The 24,596-nt window shown below is 39.5% G+C and overlaps 1 protein-coding gene across 3 annotated transcripts in view; it reads left to right on the top strand.

Annotated features, from left to right (window-relative positions):
• Positions 1 to 24,596, top strand: part of RUNX2 (runt related transcription factor 2) — a 224,687-nt gene that overhangs the window by 154,810 nt on the left and 45,281 nt on the right. The window lies entirely within an intron of this gene.

The raw sequence follows: 24,596 nt of genomic DNA, 5'->3' as shown, positions 1-24,596 counted from the left end.
AATGCCATAATCAAGACGTTTGCCATATCCACCTACTACCCGTCCTATTATTTCCTCAATATTTGCACTTATATTGATTTTTTAAAATGAGATATGTTTATTTTAAAAGGAAGCGTTTTGTTACTATCTGAAATGAAAAACCAGTATCACTTGCCACAATTAAAAGTCAGTCTCTCTCTCTCTCTCCCCCTACACACACACACACACACACACACACACACACACACACACACACACAAAATGGAAATAAAGCAATGTTGTTAAGTCCTAGCTAGGTACCATTGCCTATGGAATTCTCTGGCCCTAAGGCTTACTCTCTTTGCTAAAGGGAAAATAAACCCTTTAGCAGCACATCCAACTGAAACTTTCTCCTTAATGTAATAAAGATTTACAGAGGATAACAGTCATGGGCAAAATTTGTTGAATCCCTCTGTATATGTATTCCCACCAACACTTCCACAGTCAAATGAGGCAGATACTCCTTTTATTTCCATTCCTTTTCCAGCTGAAGGCACCCAGGCTGATAGAGAATAAATCACTTGCTCAAAGCACATAGCTAGTTAGGGACACAGGCACAATGGGAACCCATGTGATTTGTCTCCAGAGCTGGTTTGTTACCACAGGGCTACTTCTCTTGCATGGCGAGTCACTGTTATTTTTAATATTATGGCTTCATGACATCCATCTCAGGTGCTGCTTAAAAGCATCTCCTCCACCAGGAGTTATAGGCATCCTCCACACTGGGAGAATGAAAGCAAGGAGCTTTTGCCTGACACCTAGAAATTGCGCAGCAAGACTTAGTCCTGGGGTGGGTCCTAGGTATTGGTATTTGTTAAAAGCTCCCAGATGTCTCCCAAGTTCTCCTGTCCATGGGACAGGTGGTCCTGAACCCTGACTCTGGTATTCAAAGATGCTTGAAGGGAAGTGGCCACTTCAAGCTGTCACAACTTGAAGACACTTATTATTCTCTGATGATTCCAACACTTTCAGGCAACCTTCCAATGGTGACTTGCTTTCCATAGGGGACTTTCCAACTGAAGAGAGAATAAACTGATCAGCTGACAGTAGTGTGCTATTTTTAATTCACTCGTATACTTCAGTGACTGGTACGGGGCTCTCTGTAAATATTTACTGAATGAGTGAGTAAATTTTTGGTAGTTATATTTCTAGTAATAATACTATCGATAATAAAATGGCTACATTATGGAGGTCTTAATGCTACGCCTGACACTGTAGTCAATGTTTCTCCTGTATTATCTTATTTTCTCAACAATCTCATGAAATAGGTATTATTGTCCTATTTTACAGATGAGAAAATTGAAACTTGGATAGTCAAGTTCCAAAGCCTGCGTGTGCTCCTAACTCTGCTTATATTGTTCCCACCAGAGTTGCCCCAGGGGCATTGAGTTTTTGTGAATTTGGTGGATGACCACCAGGCCCTTTGAACACCAGCTCTGACTTTATACACAAGTCGGGTCTCTCACCTACAAAGCTCTCGTCATGATGTGGTGGTTGCAGGCTCTGGCTTTGGTCTCAGACAGGTCTGAGTCTAAGTTGTTCTCTGCCAACTACTGGCCATGTGATTTGAGGCAAGCTGCCTAATTTCCCTGGGCCCCGATTTCTTCATCTATGAACAGAATATTATGGGAGAGAGCATGTGAAAAGAACTTACACAATGCACTTAAGTACTCGCTAGCATTCAATAAAAGGTATTTATTATTATGGAGAGAAAGCAAAGAGGACGTGGGTCGAGGAAGAGAGGTCATTTTAAGAGGAAACAGTGATGGAAGCGAAGTTATTTCTGTTTCTTCATAACTTTGATGAAAGTGTCAGATGGGGCCTCAGGGTACTGATTTCCTCCTTTCTTAGAAACACCTGGGTGAGCAAACTTTTCCCCCCACTCCGAGTGCCCCCAGAATGAGTATGCAGCACCTTTAGTTGTTGGATACACATCCTCCTGTGCCACGTGGCCCATCCTGCTGCTTGTTCCTGAAACAGCTTCTGAAGCTGGGCATTTTAGGAAATTAATCCCCTCACATGGCAGCCAGAGCGGGTGGGACACTCAAGAAACCCAGGCAGCAGCAGCAGCAATGATGTAGGGAGTGCAAGCTGAGGACAGGGAGGTGGAAGGCGGCCTGCTGCTGCAGGGAGGAAAGAAAAGTATCATCTGGGGTTAGCCCAGGCTCTTCAGCCTGGACGCTGCTGGGCACCGTCCTTCTCCATGGCGTTGGAAGATCACATCCAGGGTGCAATGTGAATTCTGAACTTGAGGAAGACTGTGTTAATAAAATACGACCTCTCTTCCTCCTGCGTCTTCTCCCTCCCCCTTCCTTCCAATCACTGCATCAACCCTCACTTGCCTGTTTACTTGGTTTTGTGGTTTTAACTTAGATGTGGTTAGAGAGAGGTGGGATCAGAGGACAAACGCTCTACCGGACTCCTCCACCTCTCCAGGACAGACAGAAATATCCCACTTGGTCTTAGAGACAAACATGATAGTCTTGGCATAGCAGATGGGGAAATTCTGATCCAGTTTCTCTGGGGTGGGTCCTAGGTATGGGTATTTGTTAAAAGCTCCCAGATGATGGAGAGCCACTGGTCTATTTACTGAAAGAACTGAGGTGACTAAACTGTATTTAGAAGGCAAGTCAGTGGGGAAAAGTTGGCCCCAGTCATAGTAAGAGTTAACATTGCTTATTTCTGCATAAATATTAGCTAAAGATGGTTTGATTATCTAATCTTTTAACGAGCATCTGAAAAGCTTATTTCCAACATTCCACGGATATGGACAAAGGGTACTTGTTGCCCAGCTCCTTTTACCTCTGCCGAATGGCACACTCAACAAACCTCCAGGAGAACTAGGAAGTTATTACACCAATGAAATTATTTAGCCAAAATGGTGGTGGTGATAAGAAGGACCAACCGAGATCTAAAACCTCTGGTGCTTAGATCATTTCAGTTTTCTCCAGATATTATTGACCCACTAGATGTGCCCTTGAATAATGAGCTCCACCCAATATGATCTGCTGGATCCTGGAGGCCAGCTCGGAAGGTGCAAATGTAACTTAAAAGGGAGAGGACACTGCCAGTGCTGCTTCTTGCCAAAAGATTTATAGTAGATATTAGGGGCTTAGAGCCTCAGGGAGACTCTGCAGGGGATTTTAAGGAAAGAATGGGTGATGAAGTTGGATAGTCAGTGTAGTAGTGGTGTGGGGTCAGGAAATGCCAGGTGCATACATAGCAGACTTGAGGGTGTCTCAGTTACGAAGAGCATGAAGCATGCTGATCAGTGGCACAGATATAGACAGCTCCCCCACTCTGCCCACTGCGGCTTCTAGATGTCAGGTGCAGACTCAGACTCCACAGTTTGTGGCTCAGTGGTCTGTAAGAGGCTCCTCTATTGTTTTACATACTTTTTCCCCTGCCCATCAAGGTTGCCATATTCAAGATTCATTATCCACCAGCAGTGAGCAATTAGAAAAGATGATAGAAAATGAGATCCCATCAGAGTAACAGCAAAACCCACAGCAAACTTAGGAATTAACTCAACGGAAGATTACCCAAAAGCTATCGGAAAAATTTTAATAACTCTTTTAAAGATTGTAAAAATTAAAGAACGATACATCAAAATATCTTTAATGTAAACTAAAACACACACTCCATTTTTTAAAAGCATATAGACATACTCAGGGATTTATAGGGTGCCTCTGGGCAGGAGGGAATAAACTAGAGGATCTCAGACATAGATACATGTACATTGTCCAATAACACTTAAACACATTTCCTCAGCAAATGATAGTTGCTGTCTGGAATAAGTAACAAAAATAGGCAAAATCTGCATGTTATCACCATCATTATACATGTTAAAAAAAAAAACTAACTGATTTTAGATTTCCTTGAGGTCAAGGATTACCTCCTTGACCTCCTCCGTGGTGTTTAACTTCGTATCTTGCATGTAAAAGGTGCTCATTACATATTTTGTAATAGTCCCATTAAAAATAACATTTATACATTATAGAATGTGCATTCTAGAAAATCTAGAACGTATACATTGTAGAGAAAATTTAGAAAACGTACATTACAAAAACTTAGAAAATGCGAATGATCAAAATATCTTAAACTCATTTATAACGTCACTACTTATAGATAAGCAATATGAACATTTTTGATATAATATTCCAGTTTTCAATTGCAATATTTTTAAAATTTCTTGATGGATTTTCAATTGTTTTATCTAATAGTTTTGCCATTTTGTAGTTTGAATGAAAAAGCATTTAGCAATGAAATCAATATATAAAATATTTGCTGTGCAGGAAGTCCATGGTATACAAGACAGGAACAACTAGCCTGAGGGTGAGTCCCCAGGACAGATCTGAAGGAGGAGGAGGGGCCGGCCAGACTCTGCGCTGCTGGTGAAGGGAATTAGTGCAGAGGTCAGCAAACTTTTTCTGTAAAGAGCCGAAAGGCAAATATTTGCGGGTCACAGGATCTCTGTCACAACTTCTCAACTGTGTTGATACACTGTGAAAGCAGCCACAGACCATATGCAAGCACGTGAACATGGCTGTGCCCCAATAAAACTTCATTTATGGACATTAAAGTCTGAAATGCACATAATTTTCAACAATTTTTAGAGGGAAAAGATCAAAGGCAAGAGAAAGCTCAGCAAACAGAAAGAACTTGTTATAGATCACCGAGTGGGAGCAGGAGGTGAGGAATGTGGCTGCAGAAGCTGTAGCCACTGACAGCTTGGGTTCTCCATGAGCCACCCAAGGATTTGAAGTCGTGGAGCCAGGTTAGCTTAGAAGGAGCTTTAGAAGTGGATCCATTCTGGGACTGCACCAAAACTGGAATCATGGTTCAAAGTGCTGTAGACCAGAAATTCTGCTTTTAGATTCTTCTGCACTCCCTCAAGTAGGAAAAGCAACACCCAGGAAAACAATGCCCCACCTTGAGAACACCCAAAAGTTAAACGTAACTAACCCACTTGGGCTTGGATGGGAGAGGTGTACATGAATCACTACGCAAGCAGGGTAGATAGTCTCTGGGACCCTTTCAAAGTCAGCCCAAGGTCTGTCTTCCCCCACTCTTATTATGACACTCCTTGGTACACGCCTGTCATTTCCACTCTCTGAGTCCATTGCTGCTGTGTTCTCATCAGCCTTGTCCCCAACTGTCCTGGTTATAATATCAGATCACTTTGTCTGCATGGCCTGTTACCTTCTTAATCAGTCTCATCCTTATTTTAAATGCCCCTTTGAAGACTTCATAAATAGATGATCATTTTTTCCTTAGTTATTTCTTCCCTGCCTTATACCTCTTTGCTACTCCAGGCTGCAAGTATATACAATGACTTAGACAAGGCAGAAGGAAGATTACATTTATTTTCATTTCATTACATTTTACTGAAATTAAATGTGTACCTCAATGAAACATGACACATCACATGTTTTTGTATACCGAGTGCCTGATCTTGGTTCCTTGCACCTTTTTTCAGATTTTCTGGATGTGGTGTCTTGGTACAACACCTGCCTACTTTAACTCCATTGCTCTTCCAACTTCAAGAAGGCTTTCAGTATTTGGAGTTTGAGATCTGATTACTCAACTTGGGGAAACATTAAGAGATGATCTCATAGGCATGATCTGCACCTTGCAAACTTCCTTAGAATTTTAAGCAGGAGCTTTTCCAAGCGGACTTGCATCACTGTCTTGGTCTGCAGGCCTAAATTATGAAGCAATTAATATACAGCACATAAAACTGTCCAGTCTGTTTGTTCTTGCTGTCATATCGTCAGTAATGATGGCAGGAACTGACTAATGAACCGGCCCAAGTATCTGTGTACACAGAGAAAGGGAGAGGAAGAAAGGGGGGCAGGCGAGAGAGAGCACGCTTAACAAATATAACTCATATTTCTCCAAGAGCGCGACTCTTCCATTTCCTAATGCTTTTCTCATGAATAGTTCAGGTCTTTTGAAAAAAAAAAAAAAAAAAAAACTTTTATGAAATTTAAGCCCCGTTTCTCATTTCATTGAAAAACCTTTAAGAAAAGCCATTTTTCATACTTAAGACTTTTTCAAATCTCTCCTAACCAGTTACACTCTGTATTGTATCTTTCGTAGCTGGCAGACATCCAGCGACAATCCTTAAAAATCCCTTTACAGTTTTAAAGGAAAATACAAGCTCTCATTTACCACTGAATCGAGTCAGAAAATAAAAGCTTAATGCCTTGACAGGCCTGGATATTTTTTTGAGGCCTAAGTCTGATTTATGGCAGTAGCCGGCAAACCAGGCTGGTGAAATATTTGCTGCTGCTCCCAGGGATATGGAAAAATGAAGTGTGAAGTTCTGGGGAGAGCAGGCCACAGCCTTCCAGTCACTAAACACTCCCACCAAGTTGGCAGGGGAACAGAGCCCTGGACTGCAAGATGAACCTCAAAGGAATAGGGGAGGAGAAAGGGACTGCGCACCGCGTCAAAATACTGCCAAGGCTTAACGCTCGCCATACGCTTTGTGACATGGGGTGGGATGTTTGCGGGGGCGGGGAGGGGGAGGAGGTTAGGAAGGAAAGAAGAGAGAGACATTTGCTTCCTCCTTTCTTTATTTTCTTTTCTTTACAGCTTCCCAATAGGGCTCTCATTCCAAGTAGAAGAAATTAAGAGCAACAATGGGAATGTAGGAAGTTGCTTAAGCCCCCACCATAAAATCATTCAGATCGAAAAATCTGATCTGGTTAGAGAGAAAGCACTGGCTTGCCCTAGGGCTTGCAGCTTCAAGGCAGGAAGGCAGACCCACTTCCCCACACCACGCTCCCCAGATCTGAGAGCGTGGGAGCCAGGATTTTCATTCCCATGAAAAGGGAATTTCCTAGAGGTAAAAGCGAGGTGGGTTTTTTCCCCTAGAATTTTCTTGAAGTGAGTCATCACAAACACACATGCCAGGTAAAACACTTGCTGTCTTTTTTTTTTCTCTCCTTTATCTAAAAGTACAAAATTAAATAAATTAACACCCACTGTTTAGATTTGTTTTTAATTTTAGGTTTCTGAGGTAGCGTGTGGGATACTGAGGCCTATCTCGAAGGGCTTCGTTCTGCGCTTGGCATCACTCACAGGGAAGATGGGTGGGGCCCCTGGAGAAGCAAGGGTTAATCTGCATTGTTTTCTGAAGTGAGAAAGCCCTCTTCTAGGCGATGTTTTCAATAAACTAAGGCAAGAAAAAGCAAAGATGGAAAACATGCAACTCATTTTCTCCCCATGCACACTTATCTTTGGAAGATCAATGTCAAAATCTGATTCATTTGAGAACTAAAAGGTATCTCTTTATTATTATTTAAAAGTTTTAATAACAGCATCTCTATCTGCCAAATAGAGATTTATGTCTCTGTGAAGTTTTTGGGTCAGTTAAAGTCGGCTCAGTCATTACAGAAATGTTTACACCCATGTGCAGTCATCCCCCTATTCCTCTCTAAATCACTAATGAAGACACCTACTCTCACTCAAACAGACTCTCCCAGACTCACTTTAACACCCCCACAAAAACGGCTTCAGTGATTTACTCCCTTATCATCACTTTAAACTTAGAGGTAATTTAACTCTATAAACATTCATTGGTGCCTACCATGTATAAGGTACTGTTGAGCTATGGAGGGGTTCAGGGGAGCCAGGGGTGGAATATAAAAACAAGATTCTTGTCCCAGACCTCAAGATGTTTGCAGTTTAATGGAGGGAGGAACTGGTCTTTGATCCATTTGCTTTTCGGTACAATATATACTTTAAAAACAATAAAATGTGCTTTTTTCTACTCCCACATGGTAGAAGAAGAGAAAATGGAGATCTAGATAAACTAAAGGACTTACTTGCTCAATACCACCAACAGCAATCGCAAATATGATTGAACTTGTGGAATATGCTGGGCATTAGGCCTAGCAATCCCGGTGCCTTATCTCTTTGAATCCTGACCACCCACAGAGAGGCTCCTCATTCTACAGATGAGGAAACCAAGGCAGAGGGTGGCTGTGTAATTCATCCGAGATCACATAGCAAGGAAGTGTGGGGCAGAAATTCCACCGTTCTTCCAGAGCCCCCTTAGTCCCTCCATAGAGCCGGGACTAAAACTTTGGTCTCCTGTCTCCTAGTCCAGTGCTTTTCCTATCTGTCTCTAGTCCCCAAACCTATGATGATGAGGTGGAATTTGAAAGAAAAACATACAATGTTTTACCTTTTTGTTTATTTTGAAGGGGCTACGGGTAATGAGTTTGTGGTGTACTTTGCAGACTGTTTTTGTTTATTTGGAAGCACCTAGATTTCAGCCTTAAGGAGGTTTGTAAATACTTGAAGAAAATTTGGATACGATCATTTCTATGCCATAGTTCTTGAACAAACTCTCTTTGGGGAAACTGAGAAATCCAGGGCACGTTCAAGGTGACCAGACCTCCAGGGTGGCTGCCCTGGTGCTGGTAAGTGACATGCTGAAAGAGATCATCAAACACTGACTTTCCTCAGTGGCAACTACCACACACATACAGGCCTTAAAACACACACTCGTAGTTCAACATTTCAGTGAATGTCCTGGCTTTCCTCCACCACTAAAATGAAAGTGAAGGTGAAATCATTTGGGGGCCACTAGAGTAGAATTCTCACCCTTGATAGCTGGCCATAGATTTAAATGTCTCACAGGAGACCCAATTAAACATTAGTGAGATCCCAATTCACTGAAGGATCATATTTTCTGGCCATTTTCATCACTCACACTTCCTAGCAATTTAACAATGAGTTTAGGATATGACCTCTTCCCTCAGGCACCCCTCCCACCTCCTTTATTTCATTTTATTTTAGATCTGGAATATAGATGGCTCAAGGGTCTGGAAATACTGTAGGCAGATTTTTTTGAAACAGTAACCGGTTGCTCTCTCTGCACACCTTGACTGTTATGATATGAAGTTATCACAAATAAGGGCTAATAGGAGTCTCCATATTTGTTGATAATGACACAAAGCCAAGGAAGCAGACAAAGCGCTGTGGCTCACACGCAAAAAATTTGTTGAATGAATAAATGAATGAGTGAAAAGGTGACACCTCTTGCTTGTGACAGCTAGAGTAATAGAGGCAGATGGTGGCACAGTAGGTTCTTCTTGCTTTTTGCCCCAGAATGAAGCTCATCTTGTGTGCTTGATCAAGAACAGCCATCTTTACACGGCAGTATGCATCCTTCTGGGGTACTGGAAGATTTTCTGAGGGTTATGCAAATACAGATGGCTTTCACAGCATTGCTCTTCAGATCCTTAACTTCTACTGCTCTTTTTTCTAAAGCTCACCAGCCTGAGAACACACCTCTAAGGTTTCCCTTTTCCATCATCCCTTTACAATTGCCCTTCTCGCACTTTTTATTTTTCATTTTATTTGTTTTAGTTATATACATATTTTTATTCTTCTCCTGCTGCCATTGGGTCTCCTATCTTTCATCCAAGATCCTCGTGTTCTTTCTTTTTTTAAAAAAATTACTTATTTGTTTATTTATTTATTTTACTTTTTATTTTTCAATAGAGTTTCACACTTTTAAATTAAGAGGCATCCTCTCACCATCCCAATCTTACTATAGAGCATTGCCCCAGTGTCTAAATAACTTCTGGGTATCTAAATAATGAAATAATTTGAGAAGGCATTTCTCCCAAAGGAGAATTCCAGGAGAACAAAGCAAAGATCTTTGAAGAGAAATATTGAAAGGAGACTGAGTTCAATTTTCTTCCATGACAAACTCATGGCAAGTCTTTGCATATATGCATATATATCTATTACAACTATCTATCTACTCCACTCATCCGTCTAGTAGAATGACAATTCAGAAATGAATTAGTTGTCATGGGGACGCACATTAACACACTTATTTGAATTGAAAATTGAAATCAAAATTTCTCTGTGAGAAAATGAGTCTGATTTGGCTAATTAGAGTGGCAATGAGAACTGCTTTGTCACTTAGCTCATATGGCAGACTTTTCCCGTAAATGGAATAACCTAAATCTATTGCAACAAGATCTTGATGAAATATAGCTAAAAACACAAGTAGAGTACATAAATTGCCAGATGGTACATCCTTTATAACTATTTAAATGTGCGATGGTGAAATTTAGATGTCGTCTTAAAAATGTTGTTAAAATTATTTTGGGGGTACACACAAAAATTCACTCGAAGACCCCTGGTTTAGAGAAAGTTTGGAGACATAGAAAAGGAGGAAACTCATTAATAGGCAGAAAGGAGCCTTGGGATTAGAAAAACTCTCAAAATTGCAGAAATCTTAAAAGAGTTGGAAAAAGGTAAAAAGAATTCAGAGACCCTGAGAGAGAAGATACTGCTGCCCGCACTTGGGAATGAATTTGTCTGGCGTTGCACGATATTGGTGAGCTGTCCTATCTAGAATGAGAATATCCATACCACTCAGGTTTATTTGTTTTGTCCATCAGAACACTCTGGAATTTAACTTCCTTTATACTAAATCTTACTTTAAGATAATCAGGTAATCAGAACATATGTACAGAGATCATGAACGTGTTAGGTTTTTGTTTTTGTTTTAAGGTAGTTAGTGAGAGTATTTCTAAGCCCTACTAAGAAGTCATTGTTGTTACATATGTATGTGGCTGATCATCCAATAATAGGGCATGACTCTACGTATACAATAAGTAGGTGACTCTGAAGCAGTTGGGGCAATGAAGTGGCAAATACCAGTAGGCCAAACTCTCCACAAAAGCATCTATGCTGAGGTACCTTACAAAGAAAGCACTTCGTAAAACAGATACATTTTTGAGAAGCTGCGAGAAGTGGCCAACACACTGCAAAAGATATGCGATTTACTGCCGATGTTATGCCAGAGATAGCTGTGTTTAGCTGCCTAATTTACTGCTATCTGGCCTCCGCTACACCCGCATTAATCTGTCAGCCGAATGAGCTCTAATTATGCATCTTGTAACCTGGTGTGCTGTGGCACACTGTATTCGAGTGGGAATAGATCTTCAAGATTTACTGCACATATGTGGATAATCTCCCCAGGTCTCCAAGCTGGGAGTGTGGTAAGGATGGGAATCTGCCTCCTCCCAGTTACTGAGTATGCCATTAGAGGCAAAGCGAAGCAGATGGGCATGGCAGAAAAAGCTGAAACTTTCAGTTGATGATTCATTACACTCTTAACTTGACAAAATGCAAAATATATTTTAGCATGATACTTTAATATGTATGAACAATGTATAGCCTAGAATATATAGTATGTATCATCAGCTTGTTTGAAGGGTTGGTAGAAGCTCACTCCTTCCACTGCCAATCTGACTGCTTCATGTGCTCTGCATCCTTTTGTGGCCTATTTTCCGGATGAATGTGGCAGTGAGGAGGGGAAAGGGAAAGGCTTAAGAGGGAATTGCCTTTTATTATGGATCAACTTCTATTACCTAGGTCATCTACTTGAATCCCCATCAAAATCCTCTGAGGTATATACTGTAATCCCTATTTTATAAATGAAGAAAACAGTTATAGGGAGGCTCAGACTAAATGTCTCTGACTCTCTCTCTCTCTCTCTCTCTCTCTCTCTCTGTGTGTGTGTGTGTGTGTGTGTGTGGGACGTATGCAATCTCACAGCCCCCAACTCCTTAGAAAAGCTGAATGCCTCTGATTTTGAGCAAGTCCCCTATACTTCTTATTCCTAGAACAGGCTTTGTGGATTTCTGATTGTGTTTCGATTTGTATTGCTGGCTTCCTCTCTACCTCCCATCTACCAGAAGGCTGTGGACATAAATCAGATAATGCCCATAAAAGGCTTCGACCCCTTGGGAGGAATTTGTCCACACGCAAATACTGGGCACTACAAAAATTCTGTGCGTTCGTAGCCCCATCCTTCCTCAAGTTACCTGAGACAGGCCCAGATGAGGAAGAACCATCTCCGATTGCTTCTGTGTTCACTTCTTCTGAGGTAGACGGTTGTAGTGGATTGATTTTGCACTGCCATATCCACCCCAAATATCTTTGTGGGAAGCAAAAAAAAAATCTGTTTCACAAACACTTTGACTCACTTTTCATATTTTTTCCTTGCCGTTTATCCCTAACTTAACCAGTATCATAGCAGCGACTTTAGATGTTGAAAATTTGACTTTCTTTCACAAACACTTTGACTCACTTTTCATATTTTTTTCCTTGCCGTTTATCCCTAACTTAAGCAGTATCATAGCAGGGACTTTAGATGTTGAAAATTTGACTTTCAAAAAAAGGTCATGTGCAGGCTCATTTTCAATTTCAGTATAAAATCTCATTTGCTTTCAGTATGATTTCCTTTAAGCTCACCTTGGCTTTGCCGGCATAGAAAGCAAAGGAGTTTTCACTTCAATGCAGTTCTATGGACTAAATAAAAAAAAGTTTAAGACCCTGGAGTCTGATTGGGACTCTGGACAGGCCCTCAGCCACTGGTGGAAAGGAATCTTTAAATGACCCGAAACATATAGGACCGTGGGTTTCATGTGCTACCCTCAAATTCTCTGCCAGCAGCCCTCTGAGCTCCATGTGACCACATCGGAAACCAAGTTCTTTAAACAGAAAATGTAACCACGATAAGTTGTGTCACTTTGGTGATATATCTCTCAAAATATTATAAACTGGGTAGCTGAATTTTTCATTGCCTTAGAGATGTCCACAGCCAGAGATCTAAGGATAGAAAGTTCATGTCTCTCTCCATTAAGAAATTTAATTCACATTTTACTCGGTCTCAGCCTTTGATTAATACTCTGGATACATCATGCAGCAGTCCTTAGGATTATGAAAAGTGATTTGTCTAATCTGCGTGTCAGTCTCCTTTGGGGTCTATGTAGGAAAAAAGAAACAAAAAAACCAACACTCTGTAGCTATTGATTTCATAGCATTTGCTTAGCGTTTGCCTTTACATTCCGGCCAAGTCAAGTGGATAAAAAGCAATTTGATCCATGGAGTGTGGTGAGAGTGTTGTCACCATCTACAGAACCAATTCATCTGGAGGATTTCATGTTGCACATATCAACACTGGAAGTGGGTTTTAATGAAATCTCTAGCAAAATGAAGTTAATATAAAAATGAGTGTAAAAACATATGCTTTCGGTTCCAGCTGGCTGGTGGAGGTACAGTCAAGGTTGCACAGGATTTAGGTCCCCGACTTCAGACCCTTGGCCCCAAGGAGTAAACTTTAGATGATCTGAGTGAATGCTGGGCTGAAGGACGATTTGAACAACAAAAGTGTCATGCCTGTCCTAAACTTGTGTTCTCTGAATGTGAGCTAACCCTCCTTTCATTGGCTTTTCCTTTCTCAGTACCCTTTGACTTATTTCTCCACCAATGCAAAACTCAAATTCTTTGTCTTTTTGTCCACAAATCAAACTTCCCCTGATCTCAGTTGATATTCTCTCAGAATATCTCACATATTCTCTCCTTCTTCCAAAGTGATGATTAGCCAGCCTGATGTGTACAGCTATTTAAATAGATGTACCCACGCTGACACATATGTTTTATCAATCACACTCTGCAGACTATGCCTTACTTCAAAGTATTAAATCAAGTCAAAGGTTTTCATGGCTATTTTCACGGTCAGGCAGATATGCTGGAGCAAGTGAGACTTTTACACAGCCCTGTATTAGAACTCATATGGTAGTGGCTTATTTCCTCTAAACAGGGGTTTGGTCCTGCTTGGAGGGGTGTATCATGCTAGAGTTTTGCTTTAATTAGTTACATGAGCCAGAGAGATATTTGGACATACCAGAGATGAGCAGTAGATGCAGCTCAGGTGCTGGTGGGATTGGATGGGGAGGTTGTTATTCTAATCTGGGAAGTACAGACAAGGCTGAAAGAGTCTTGGGAAGTCACACCTTGCCTTCACCTAAGCTATATACTTACGAAGGAGTCTTAAAAACAATGAGTTATTGCAAAATGAGATCACATAACCTATTGGGCAACAACCTTTAACATCTCAGGAATCCTTGAAAGACTCAAGATTTTCCCGATAAAATAGAAATGCACTGTCTATTGTTTTGCTTTGCTTTTTTCCCTTCAGCAAAAATAATAAAGTGATTATTAGCAAACATTGATAACACTTTATCTATTATATATTGTTATTTTAGCTCCTTTCTAGACCAAATACTCTCAAATATTAAAGTCTCTCGATTTATATTTCTAAATTTTTAATTATCTCTTTATTTTCTCAGAGCTCTTTCCACATTCCCCACTTTATTTTAGCTAGATGACATCCCAGTTGAGGGAAAACATTGAACTATGTCTGACACTAGGCCTTACAATCTGTAGTCTGTGTTTGAATCTTACCTCCACCACTTACAAATGAAGATGTTTCTGAGCCTCCACTTTCACAGCCTCAGAATGAGCACGGCTAGGCTTCCCTCCCTCCCAACAATTGCCATTAGGATTAAATTTGAAATATGGTACTACATTGCTTAGCTCTTGTATCATGACCAAAATAGACAATGTTACCTGAACTATGAAGATGATGGTGTTGACTCCTACTCTTATTTGTCAAGATGTACAAAATTTTTCAAGGTGGCATGTCTATAAAGAGTGTCTTTAAAGAATAAGAAAAGACACAGATTCAGGTGTAGAGCTCTCAAAGCACTGCACTGCCCTTGAGAAATATGAGTCATGACTTTCAGTGAGTAATTTAACCTCTCTGAAACCCAGTTCCCTCATCAATAAACTAGAAATAATAATAACATTACCTCATAGTATTGTGAAGATTAAATGAGGTATAATATAGAGACTTATGGAACTTTTGAAAAGGTGGAATGAGGAAGCTCGTCAAACACTTTCCCTAAATAAAACTGAACAAATATAAAAAACAATGATTTTAGGACTCTGAAAAATCAACTAAAGACATACAACAAGTTGAGAAGTATATCAATACGAACAATTGAACCCTGGTTAAGAACAAAGGGAATCGATGGCATTTTAGACTTGGGCTGCTCCCACCCCCTACTCTTTATCTCAGTTCCATCGATATGGCAGTTCTACCAGGAAGTGCAAGCCATGAAAACCAGAATGCTTGCTGCTGGAGGAGGCTGAATTATTTTAGAGTAGAATGCAGAAAAACCTATGAAAACATTAATCATCTTGGTGGCAAATGAATAGGGAAGACCAGCATTGCAGTTATCCTGAGATAGCAGTCCCAGTTGGGGCAAGCAAAACACAGGCAGACTTGTCAAAAATTAATAGTGACATTCAAGGAGTGAGATAGCCATAGTAAACATTGATATCTTCCTTGGAGGTCTGGAAGGCTGCACACAGATGTAATGCTGTGTGTATACCCAGGAGTGACCAACTGTTCATATATCTCTGGCTGAACATGAGATGTAGGAAGCTAGGCTACATTAAAAAAAAAAAAAAAGGAGAGAGAGAGAAAATAAAGAACCCCAAACACCTGAGTAGATACATCAATGGCTACATACTGCAGGGAAACAGACATCATAGAAATAGTCTAAGGAAGTTATTAAACAAGCAAGCAACCAAGCAACCAAGCAAGCAAGAAAGCAAGCAGCAACAACAACCTTTAGGGAGAGGAAATTAGAATTCAGATGCTATAATATTTTAAATGAAATGTTCGGTTTTCAAAAAAAAAATTACAAGACATGCAAAGAAACAGGAAAACATGATCCTTGCGTAGAAAAAAAATTAAAGCAGTCAAAATAAGCTGTCTTTGAGGAAACCCAAATTTTGGACTTAGCAGAAAAAGACTTCAAAGCAGATATTATAAACACATTCAAAGAACTAAAAAAACCCCATATTTATATAATTAAAAGGATGATGATGACACATTGAATAGAGAATATCTATAAAGAGATAAATTATATAAAACAATTGAACTGAAATTCTGGAGTTGGAAAGTGCAATAAATAAAATGAAAAATTCACTAGAATCCCTCAGAAGTAGATTAGAGACAGCAGTAGAAAGAATCAGCAAACTTGAAGATAGATTAACAGAAATAATCTAATCTGAAGAATGGAAAGAAAACAACATGAGAAAAAAAAAAATGAACAGAGACTCAGAGATCTGTGGGATTTTATTAAGCATACCAGCATATGTGTTATTTGAGCCCCAGAAGAAGCAAGAGAGAAGAGGCAGAAAAAGGATTTAAAGAATTAATTATTGTAAAGCCCAAAAATTTGATTAAAAAGCTTAATTTAAAAATTCAAGAAGCTCAACAAATTCAAGTAGTATAGGAAAAAAGAGTTACATCTAGATATTGTTGAAAGCAACAAGAGAAAACAGTGCATCACAAACACAGGAACAACAATATGATTAAAGCTGAATTTCCATCAGAAACATTGCAAGTCAGAAGGTGAATGGATAACATAGTCAAAGCACTGAAAGATAAAAAGTTAACCAAGAATATTATATTTAACAAAACTGTCTTTCAAAAGTGAAAGTGAATTAAACATCTTCTCAGTAAACAAATACTGAGAGCGTTCATTGCTAGAAAACCTGCCTTACAAGAAATATTGAAGTCCTTTGAGCTGAAAGGAAATGATGCCAGAGAGTAATATGAATCCACATGAAGAAATAAAGAACATAGGAAAAGGTAATTACGCAGGTAAATGTAAAAGACTATATTATATATTTTACTCTTTTCTTCTCATATCAGATTTAAAACATAATTGCATAAAACGACACTTATAAACTGACCTTTGGGGCTTATGACATATAAAGATGTAATATATATGAGAAGAGTAGAAAATAAGAGAGGGTGTAGTGGAGCTATAAAGGAGCTATAAACTTTAACTATTGCACTGGAATTAAGTTAGTATTAATTCAAAGTGGATTTTGATAAATTAAGACATAAACTATATTCCCTAGAGTGACAATTAAGAAAATAATTTAAAAATCTAAGAAATTAAAATGACACACTAGAAAATATCTATTTGACACAAAGAGGATAGTAAGGGAGGAACAGATAAATTTAAAAAGAGAATGATACTTATAGAAAACAAAAAGAACATGACAGACGTAAATTCAAATATATTAGTGAATGCATTAAAAGTAAATGGATTAAACATTCCAATCGAAAAAGCACAGATTGTTGATTGGATAAAAATATAAGATTTAACTATGCACTATCCAGAAGAGATGCACTTTATATTCAAAGACACAAGCAGGTTGAAAACAAAAAGATGAAAGAAGATATACCATAGAAATAGTAACCATATGAGAACTATAGTGTCAGACAAAATAGATTTTAAGACAAAAAAATTGTTATTAGAGACATGGAGAGACATTTTATAATGATAATTAGGTCACTTTACTAGAAAGATATAAAAGTTATAAACTTATGCACACCTAAGAACATGGTCTCAAATATATTAAGCAAAAACTGACAGGATTGAAGGGAGAAATAGATAATTTAACAAGAATAGTTGGAGGCTTTAATATCCCATTCTCAATAACTGATAGATAACTAGACAGAAAATTGGCAAAGATATAAGAAGACTTGAACAACACTCCCAACCAACATGACCTAATTGACATCTGTAGAACGTACCACTCAACATCAACAGAATACACTTCTTTTCAAGCACACATGGAACATTTTCCAGGAAAGACTATATGCTAGGTAAAGCAAAATGTCAATAAATTTAAAAGTATTTTAATAATACAAAGTATTTCTCTGAATACAATGGAGTTAAACTTTAGAAATTAACAAAAGAAATAAATATGGGTAACCTCCAAATATTTGGAAATTAAACAACACACGTCTAAATAGCCCACGGGTCAAATAAGAATTCACAAGAAAAATTAAAGAATATTTTTAACTGATTGTAAAAAAAAAAAAAAAAAGATCAAAATTTTTATGGTGCAACTCAAGTGTTTAAATTGAGATACTGAGATATACTTCGTACACCCTTTTAGAGTATACAATCCAATTGTTTCCATTGTATTTGCAGATTTTTGCAACACTCACCACTAAGTTCAGAATATTTTATTGTTCTAGAGAGAAACCCCATATCCATACCAATCACTCCACACTGTCCCTTTCTCCATTTCCTGGCAGAAGCTATATAATTTCTATTTCTATGGACTATCAATTTTGAATGTTTTGTATAGCTGGAATCATGTGATATGTAGCCTTTTGTGTCTGCCTTCTTTCACTACGCATGTTTTCAAGATTGATCCATGTTGTGGCATGTATCAGTATTTCATTCATTTTTATGGCTGAATAATGCATTGATTATGGATATACCACACTTTGTTTATCCATTCATCTGTTGATGGACATTTGGGATGTTTCCACTTTTTGGCTATTATGAATAATTCTGCTATGAACACTCATGCACGCGGTTTTGTGTACATGTTTTTGTGTGCCCGCGTGTTTTCAATTATTTTGGGTATATATCTAAGAGTGGAATTGTTGAGTTATATAGTAACTTGATGTTTAACTTTTTGAGGAACTGTCAAACAATTTCCCAAGCCACCACCATTTTACACTCGCACCAGTGGTAAAGGACATCTATGGAAAACTTAGAGCTAAAATAAAACCTCATGGTGAAAGACAAAAAGCTCTACTTTTAAAGTCGAGAACAAGACAAAGGATCTCTGTTCTCAGCACTTCTATTCAATATTGTACTGGAAGTTCTAGCCAGGACAATTGGGCAATGAATGAACGAATGACTCAATGAATGAATCAATCACATGACAAAGTCAGAAAGGAAGAAATAAAATCTCTATTTGCGCATGACCTGCTCTTGTATATAGAAAATCCTAAGGAATCCATAGAAAACCTTTTAGAGCTAGTAAACTAGTCCAGCCAGGTTGCAGGATACGATATCAATAAACAAAAATCAATTGTATTTTTATACATTAGCAATGAACAATCTGAAATGAAATTAAGAAAATAATTTTATTTACAATAGAATCAAGAAGAAGAAAGTACTTAGGAATAAATTTAACCAAGGAAATGCAAGACGTACATGCTGAAAACTACAAAACATAGTTGAAGGAAATGAAAGATCCAAATAAATAGAAAGATAGTCATATTCATGGACTGGGAAACTTAATATTGTTAAGATATTAACATTTCCCAAATTGATCTACAGATTCAGTGCAACTCCTATAAAAATTTGAACTGCCTTTCTTGCAGAAATGGAAAAGCTGATCCCAAAAGTCATAAATGCTCCTTCGATTGTTACGAGTTCTGAAAAGAATTGATTTTGGCATTTTTGCCACTGTTCTTGTTGCCTTTGTGGAATTGATTTTCAAAGATCCTTTCTCCTCAATTCCATAAGTGCTTCTAAGAGGGAAATTTATAACTTTAACCATCTATATTTGAAAAGAAGAAATTTCAAATTAATCACCTTAGCTTCTTCCTTATGAAACTAGAGAAAAGAAGAGTAAAGTAAGTTCAAAACAAGCAGAAGGAAAGAAATAATAAAGATGAGAGTGGAAATAAATGAAACAGAAAGCAGAAAAACAATAGAGAAATTAATGAAACCAATTTAGCTAGACTGATCAAGAAATGAAGAGAGAAATCACAAAGTCCCCAAATTAGTAATGACCCCACAGAAAGTAAAAGGATTAAAGGTGATATGATGAAAAATATTATGCCAACAAATTAGACTACCTTGATGAAATGGATACATTCTTGGAAAGAAACAATACCAAAACAAATTCAAGTAGAAATAGAAAATTTGAATAGATTTATAGCAAGTAAAGAAAAGTGGTAACTAAAAATCTTCCCGCAAAGATATATAGTATGGAAAATGCCAATCAAACTATTTGGTGTAGAGTTGACCCCAAATAAATGTGAGTCCATTCTCTTTGGCTCTTTCAGACAAGTTATCAAAACCTTACCAATTTTTTTCTCCTTCGTTAAATCCTATGGAGACCTGCTTTGTCCACTGACATGATTTGAAGAACTAAAAATCACTTATCACTGAGAAACTCACCTTTGGGCTCATTTTGGGTGACAAATGCTGAGATCACAGATCAGACAAACCAAGCATCTTGACCTCAACTGGACTCCACCATGAGCAAAGACTGTCTTTAATGATGATCACCAGCAATACCACACACACACACACGCACACACATGCAACATAAATATGGGCAGCTCTTTTCTTCTGAGATGTCAAAAGAAGGGTCATATTTCCAGTTGATGATGAGGAAACTTAAGTAGGGAGGCAAAGATAATGGAATACTATGGAGGTAGAGTTAATGCTTAAACATTTGCCTCTTGGTTTTCCAATTAAGACAGCATGGAAAAGAGACAGAGGACCCAGGGTTTAGGTTGAAATCTGCTACTAACTTGCTGTTGATCTTTTTGAAACTACTTCTCTCTCTGGCCTCAATATCCTAATTTTAAAAATGAGAGACTAACTCTTGGATTACCATGAGGACCTCCACAGAAGAGACATGTCTGATTCTGGCCTGCTGGCCTGCTGTGTTTCTTGTCCCATATTCTAATAAGCGCAGCTGATCCAAGGGAGGCTTACTATAGTCCTGTGATTGTCTAGCTGAGAGTGAGCATTACAACTAGAAAAGAAAAAGTCTTTACATTAATGGGCTAAGTATCCAACTTATGAAGTTAGGGGAAATGCAAGAATAAAGGTGAAGGAAGGAAAAAATAATAATGTGAGTAGGGATTGAAGAAACAGAAATCAAGATTCAAGAGAGGATTGACAAAGTCAAAAGGTAATCCTTTGAAAAGACATATCTGTGGCAAAACTAAGCAAGAAAGAACAGAAGCCATGAACGAACCATGAAAAAAGGGACTAACGATATAGGGCTATCTTAAATAATTTTATACCATAAATATGAAAATTTAAATGGATATTTCCCTATTAAAGTATATTACCAAAAATGACTCAGACTAAATACAAAATTGAATAGGTCTATAACCACTGAAGACATTTAAAAAATTTAGTGGCTCATCCTGATGTATTATAAGAAGGTGTCTTCTAGCTCTGGTGGTCTGTGAGAATCTCCCTCTCTCCCTCTCTTCCTCCACCTCTCTCTCTGTTTCTGTTTCCCTCCTTCTCTTTGTCTCCCTCTCTCCCACCTTCTCTCTCTCCATCTCTGTGTCCCTCTTGTTCTGCCTCTTACCTCCTCTCTCTTTGCATGAGTGTTTTGAACACGCAGAATAAATGCTTGCACTCGTTCCACTTGGTGTTACGACTTCCGGGTGGGCAAATTGGAAGACGTGTGTCCTATGGGAAGTTGTTTGTCTAATGCCCTATAAAGGGTGGGGGCATTAATTCTCTTTTAAGGCTGTGTGCAGGGGTCATGGCTGCACTTGATTTTCATATGCAGGGCTAAGGCTCTCATTAAGTTTCTACTCTAACTCCTGAAATGCAGTGAAGAGAGGAGCAGTGGGAAGTGGCTGTGGGGACAGAGTTCTATGTTCATCTCTCTACGGTGTGCACACAGAAGGCTTCTGAGGCCTACCAAAACCACCCGGGGGTTGAAGATAGTCTGAAACCTCTCAACCTCTACCCCACTGCTGCACGCTCAGCGAGGATGACTGTATTCTGCACCTGGCCTTGTACTGTGTGGTCTGTGAACTATTTCCAGGTCTTTTTGTAGAAAGGCATTCTTGGGAGAATTTTTTTGTGTGTAGGATACCACTATTGGACCAAGTGGCCATTGAGTAGGGCTAGTCCTTTAGAGCAGTGGTCCCCAAACTTTTTGGCACCAGGGACAGACCGGTGTTCCTATGAGAATCTTATGCCTGATGATCTGACGTGGAGCTGAGGCGGTGATGCTAGCGCCGGGGAGCAACTGCAAATACGGATGAAGCTTTGCTTGCTCTCCCGCCACTCACCTCTTGCTGTGTGGCCTGGTTCCTAAGAAGCCGCAGACTGGTACTGGTCCGTGGCCCAGAGCTGGGGACCCCCGCTTTAGAGAATTTCTGTCTTGCTCAGGAATAAAGGGGGAGGTGGGAGGGAATTTGTTGATGTGCTGAACCACAGATCCTACCTTAAGGAGTGAGAGAGAATATTACACATATCCCCTCTGCCTCACCTCACCCCTTCTCCAGGAGTTGGTAGGTGCTCGAAATGCTGAAATGAACACTTCTAAGGTTTTACTTCCTATGAAATAAGAGAGCTATTTTTTCTGAGGACATATTTTATAGGAAAGAAAGAAATTTAATTAAACAGACGTTGGGCTCCTTGAGTGAGGGTGGAACTGATTGGGAAGATTACCACAAAAGAGGACATGGGTACAGGTGGCAGGGAGAACTTCTCCATTTAGTGGAGGGCTAGCCCAAAAAAGTGTTCTATTCACCGAAACGCTCCCAGGAAGGTGACTCGCTGAAAATGGACCATAGACAATGTTCTAATCCAATTGTCATTTTTCAGGTTAGGCAAGATAGATTTCATTTGATTGCTTTTTGCATTTTCTTTTTATCTTAGATAAAGGGTGTGCCTGGTTTCCCTGCTGCGAACAATGGTCTGATTGTTAGAAGCCTTGCTTACATGTATATATGTGTGTGTATTTTGCCATGACTCCTGTGTTTTGGAAGTCTTTGGGGACAGATGATATTTATGAATGATGTCCCAAGGGTATAATCGATATGACTCATTCTTGGAACCAGTTTTATCCGCTAAGGGATGCCAGCTGCACCCAGTTTACAACTGAGCATACTTGAGATATCTTCCCACACTAACCTGCTCCTGGTTTGGGGTCAGAAGGGCATATTTTAGGGGCCCTTTCTACTTTTCCAAGGATTTTATTTTCCATGATAGAGTCTTAGGGACTTCTGTTAGGTGTTTAGACAAGGTGAAGACTGTAATATAGTTGAGAAAAGATTGTTTCAGGATTTCAGAAAATATATCCCCAGTTTTATGAATTTCATCGTAATAGCAGTAACAAAGTTTCCTATTCGTTCTCTGTCATTCTCGAAGCAATTGAGAAGAATTTCCCAATGTTATCGTCTCTGAATTTATAGGACGTCAGTTAGGCAGGCAGGTGGAGATTATCAGTTGTCTTATTCTTCTCTTACCTTCCCAAAAGTCACTACCAAAATGGGGAAATTGAGGTCCAGGTTGGTTAAATAACATTGAAAAGCTCCTCCAGTAAGGCAGGGTCAGAACTGGAGACCACGATCTTGGGGTCTAGGTTAATAAGCTTTTATTATAAGTTCTGCCCCATCCGATAAAACCAAAATTCTCGATGGCATCTGAGACTTCATTCTAGATGCTGAGTTGTGTCCCACACCTTTACAGAAGGCCAGACTTCCAGTCTGATTGGTGTCACCTCACATCAAAGGCATTTTCAGTTCTTGAGGACTCACTCTTTGCCACTTGTGCTCTCCTGATTTTTCCCATGGACAATTGTCCTAGAGCACTTGGATCAACCCAATCTTGGTTTCTCTGTCTCCCCTGTCATGTTTTCTGGGGTCCTCATGACCACAGATTACTTTACCCTGGGGAATTTCCCTGTTTTCACTTATTCAACCCACTTTGCCAAATCAGACGTGCTACCAGCATAAGGATTAGGCAGGCTTCCCCCTTTTTTTTTTTTTTGACTCATCTTTGAAATAGCTGTCTGATCTCGTCTCTTGGAGAGTAGACATGTGGAGCATCAAAACACACTTCGACCTGCACATCTGGTGGGCGGAGGGCGGGGGGCGGACAAGAGTGGAATTCCTGGATCTGTTCCTTGGTTTGTGGTCTCTGGGGGTTGCTTGTTGGATAACTCCACATCACATCACTTCACAGATAAGGAAGATGTCATCCCCACGGCATCTCTGATTTCGGCACAAGCTTCAGAAAACCCCAAGCAGCTAATCTAGAACATGATGTTTTAAGCCACTATAATCACCAGCCAACTTTGAACATGTGCCATGCACATGACGGCCTTCTTTTCTCAACTGCAGCACTCAATCATGGGACGACTTTAGTGAGCTCTCTCCCCCGGTTCCTATCAAAGGTACTAGAGCTGGACGCGGGGGCAGCACTGAGCCTGGGGCCCACATAGTGCCTGCAGGATGGAGTTATTCTGAAAGCACTGGGCTATGACACCAGGGCTTTCTAGAATGGGCACTGAGTGAAGATCAGAAGCCCTTCATTCATTCCTTCCTGGAACCAACAGCTTGTGAGATCTCAACTAAGTCTCCTTTTTGGGGATAAGTTTCCTTATCTGCCAAATGGAAACCTTTCTTACATGAGACTGGGAGGGATCTCAACTATATATTTTGGGGAACTGAGCCAGGATCTAACCGAAGCAGGCTGGAACAATGGATCCAACAAGCTAACGAGATAAAGTTTAATGGGAGATATTTAACACCCAGACATGGCTTCAGAAGACAACTGTACCCGTCAGGAATGGGGAAGAGCTGAATTAGACAGAAGCACATGGGAATAAATATTGGACATTTTAGTTAACCACAGTGGAGAAGTGAGGATTCCCAAAAAGCAGATGTAAACGTAGGCTGCGTTAGTAGAAACATTGTTCTCAAAACAAGGGAGATGATAACCATATTGGCCAGGCCAGTGCTGGAGAACCGATTTGTGTTTGGGGCCTCACCATTAAGAGGACAGTGGTATCCTGGAGTGTATTTGGGGAAGGCTAACCAGCGTGGTGAAGGGTATGGAAGCCCAGGACATCTA

The sequence above is a fragment of the Pteropus alecto genome, unplaced genomic scaffold (genome assembly GCF_000325575.1).
Source record: "Pteropus alecto unplaced genomic scaffold, ASM32557v1 scaffold7, whole genome shotgun sequence".
Taxonomy (NCBI): domain Eukaryota; kingdom Metazoa; phylum Chordata; class Mammalia; order Chiroptera; family Pteropodidae; genus Pteropus; species Pteropus alecto.
Note: the sequence above shows the minus strand (reverse complement) of the source record. Positions and strands in the feature narration are given on the sequence as shown.